This window comes from Rutidosis leptorrhynchoides, chromosome 9 (assembly GCF_046630445.1).
Source record: "Rutidosis leptorrhynchoides isolate AG116_Rl617_1_P2 chromosome 9, CSIRO_AGI_Rlap_v1, whole genome shotgun sequence".
NCBI lineage: Eukaryota > Viridiplantae > Streptophyta > Magnoliopsida > Asterales > Asteraceae > Rutidosis > Rutidosis leptorrhynchoides.
Genome location: NC_092341.1, coordinates 275176561 through 275180950, shown reverse-complemented (window position 1 = coordinate 275180950; position 4390 = coordinate 275176561).

Here is a 4390-nt window from a genome sequence, read left to right as displayed (position 1 = left end):
TCAAAATGTGATGCATCAGATTTTGAAAAACACAATACTCCCCCTAGGCAAGTGCATCACTCCCCCTAGGCACTTGCCAGGTTCCTAAATGGAAAAGAAATCAACCATGCCAATTTTACAAACCAGATTTTTAAATGTGGGTTCAGCTAGGGCCTTGGTCAGTAAGTCAGCAAGTTGACTTTTGGTGGATACAAAATACAATTCAACATTCCCTTTTTCAACATGATCTTTAATAAAGTGATAGCGAATGTCAATGTGTTTGGTTCGAGAGTGGTGAACAGGATTGCTAGAGATAGCAATGGCACTCTGAGAGTCGCAGTAGATCGAGATTTTGTGGAATCTGAATCCATAGTCAAGTAGTTGGGACTGCATCCACAGTACTTGGGAGCAACAGCTTGCAGCTGCAATGTACTCAGATCCAGTAGTGGAAAGAGAGATACAATTTTGCTTGCGAGAGGACCAGCTGACTAACTTGTGACCTAGGAATTGGAGACCACTAGAGGTGCTTTTCCAGTTTACTTGGTCACCACCATGATCAGCATCCGTGAATGCTGTAAGGTTGAAGCCAGTCCCGAAGGGATACCAGAGTCCGAGATTGGGCGTGCCTTTGAGATAGCTAAAGATTCTCATTACAGCCTTGTAGTGAGAACACCTAGGGTTGGCCTGAAAACGGGCACACAGACATAAAGCAAACATGATGTCGGGTCTACTAGCAGTGAGATACATCAATGAGCCAATGAGGCTCCTATAGAGAGTTTGATCGAAAGGTTGACCATCCAGATCAGCATGTAATGATATGTTGATTGACATTGGAGTGGGGCTGATTTTCATCTCAGAAAAGTTAAACTTTTTGAACATTCAGAAATGTATTTTGATCGACCGATGAAAATCCCCTTTGGAAGTTGTTTAACTTCTAATCCTAGAAAGAAATAGAGTTCTTCGATCATGCTCATTTCGAACTTGTTCTTCATGAGTTCAGAAAACTCATAGCAGAGAGCGGGGGAAGTGGAGCCAAAGATGATGTCATCAACATAGACTTAAATTAACAAGATGTGTTCTTTCTGTTTTCTGTTGAATAGAGTCGTGTCAATGGTTCAATGTGAGAAGCCGTTCTTGAGAAGAAATGCGGTCAGGGTTTCATACCACGCCCTGGGCGCCCGTTTTAGACCATAAAGAACCTTGGAAAGGAGATACACGTGGTTGGGGCGTTTGGAGTCTACAAAACCTTCAGGTTAACTGACATAGACCTCTTCTTGAAGAATGCCGTTCAGAAAAGCAGTTTTTAAGTCCATTTGATAAACGGTGAATCGCTTGTGAGCAGCATACGAAAGAAATAGATGGATGGCTTCTAATCGAGCCACGGGAGAAAATGTTTCATCGTAGTCAATTCCTTCTTGTTGTATGTATCCTTTTGCTACAAGACGTGCTTTGTTACGAATGATGATGCCGTGAGGATCCTTCTTATTTTTGAAGATCCACTTGGTATCAATAATGGTTTTTCCAGATGGACGAGGAACAAGTTCCCATACTTCAAGCCGATCAAATTGATGAATTTCTTCTTGCATAGTAATAGACCAGTCGGGATCTTGGAGGGCCTCCAAGGCAGTTTTAGGTTCGATCATGCTCAGAAAGGCAGCGAAGAGGCATTAATTGTTGGAAGCCTTGCGAGTGCGGACAGGAGCGTCTGGATCACCAATGATTTGATGAATTGGATGATCCACAGTCCATTTCATGGAATATGGAAAAGGTGAAGTAGATCCAACATTAAGAGAGGTGTCGATATGCGAAGAAGATGAGGATCCAGAAAGTTCAGTGTTGTCAGTAGGGTAGGTGGCATTTTCTTCCCACAGAGGAATAAGGGTATCTGCATTTTGTTCAGTGGAAAGTATGGGAGGAGTTGCAGCGTCTAAAGACCTAGTATCTGTTTCATTTGAAAGAGTATCTTCACTAGATTCGAGAGGAGATGATTCAACAGCTGGAGGATGAGAGTTGGTAATGGGAGCATTGTTTGAGGAAGACACTCCAGTGTCAAGGTCATCTAGAAGAAGAAATTCGGAGGAATTACTTTCGTCGGATGGTGATTCGCTCACGACCGCTGGAGTAGAGGAACCGATTGTGATTGATTCGGGGGGAGGCAGTTCAGAGGGTACCGTGGGGTTTGATGACATTGGAGGGATGATGGGTTCAAACAACACATCCATATCATCAGAGGTGGCCAGTTGAACATGTCGGAAGTGAGGATCAGAATTGAGTCCAGGGAGAGAGTCGTTATGACTAAGCACCATTCCAGACATCTCATCAAACTTGACATTGGTGCTTTCTTTAATGATTCGAGTTCGACGATTATAAACACGATATGCCACATGATCTTGGGAGTAGCTAATAAATATTGCTTCATCACCACGAACATCAAACTTTCCAAGGTTGTCCTCGTCGTTTAGAACATAGCACACACATCCAAATATGCGAAAGTGCTTCACGTTGGGTCGACGATTGAATAGAGGTTCATATGGAGTTTTGTCGAACCGACGATTAACGATGGACCGATTTTGGGTGAAGCATGCAGTGTTAACAGCCTCAGCCCAAAGTGACGGAGGTAATTTGGAATAAACAAGCATTGTTCTTGTGGCTTCAACAAGAGTACGATTTCATCTTTCAACTACTCCATTTTGTTGTGGAGTGTGAGCGGCAGAGGATTGATGGGTGATACCGGCCTGGTCAAGAAAAGAATTAAGAACCGAGTTTTGAAATTCCGTGCCGTTATCAGTTCTGAGGATTCGAACCAGTTTATTGATGGAGAGTTGAATTCTTTTTATGAATTCAATGATTGTTTTGGGAGTTTCAGACTTGCTTTTCAGAAATCTGACCCAGGTGTAATGAGAATAGTCATCAACAATCACCAGAATGTATTTTCGACCGCCTAGACTGGAAACACGCATTGGTCCACAAAGATCCATATGTAGCATATGTAATGGACTAGTGGTGTTGAATTCGATTTTTGATTTGTGGGAGGATTTATGAATCTTTCCCATAGCACAGGAAGGGCAAACGTGTGTGGAATCAAATGAGATGAGTGGAACGCCGTCAACAAGATTATTGGAAACAAGTTTGTTGAGGTTCTGAGAGTGAAGGTGTGACATCCGGTGATGCCACAACCATGAGGTTTCAGAGGAAGATTTGGAAACCAGACATAGTGGTTGTAGATCAGAAGACATGTTTTTCATGGCAAGAGAATAAAGAGTGGATTCACGTTTTCCTTCGAGTAAATTGTCTCCCTCCATGGTTTGAACACAGCACATGGACCTTTCAAAGATCACGTGGAGATCACTGTCACAGAATTGACTAACACTGAAGAGACAGCACCCAAGGCCACGAACATAGGACACGCGTTTGATGGTTACACCATTGAACACATAATCACCATACCCTTCGATGGTTGCAATTTCATCATTTCCAAAGTGAACTGTACCTAGGAACTTGTTGACATAGTTTGTCAACATTGATTTATCACCAGTCATGTGTCTGGAACAACCAGAATCCAGATACCAAACACATGCTAGGATAACTTGCAAAACAGAGTTAATCACAAGTTTTAGGGACCCCATTTATCTCGGGTTCCTTGTAAGTAGACACATTCAGAGAATTTAGAGCATTAGGTTCGTCAGATGAAACATTCAACAAGGTCTGAACATTCATTACAACACACGAATCATGGTTTTGGTGACCAAAATACAGACGTCTTTTACATCTATTACAAATTAATGACCCGGACTGAGAAGCAAGACTTGAGGATGCTTGGACTGTTTCAGTCTTGGGTTTCCACGCTTTCAAAATGTTTTGTTTTGGTTTAGGTCCTGTGAAATTTAAAACACCAAATTTAGACCCAGTTTGAAAACGATTCATGTCTTTAAGTAATGACTGTCTAGCCCTTTGTGCTCTTTTGCGACGGTTTCGCTTTTGAGTCTTAGTTAATCCATCAGATACCCGCTTTGCAGCATAGTTGAGATTTGGTAGTTGCGGATGTCTGATGGATTCGGGGTTGTGTTTCAATGATCTACCAATGTTACTCTGGAAGGAGTTAGAGTGGTCGATATTTCGGTGGACGTGAGGGATGCTTGGACCACCCCTCTTGTATAGAATAGGCGGTGCAGGGTGGTTATGGGCTTTTCTTGCTGAGTGGTCATACACACCATGTTTTTGGATTATTCTTCGAACAGGGTTGTTTGGCTTTCTCATCAAGGTTGCGGAATGTGGTGGTTTGGGATCAGCACCCCTTTTAGTGACAATCATCTCTAAACGAGAGCCATGAATAGGGTTTTTAGGATGGTGACAGCTGGAATGACAGGTTTCCTTGAGTTCACTACAGTAGTGTAAGGAAAGCCTTGGTGAT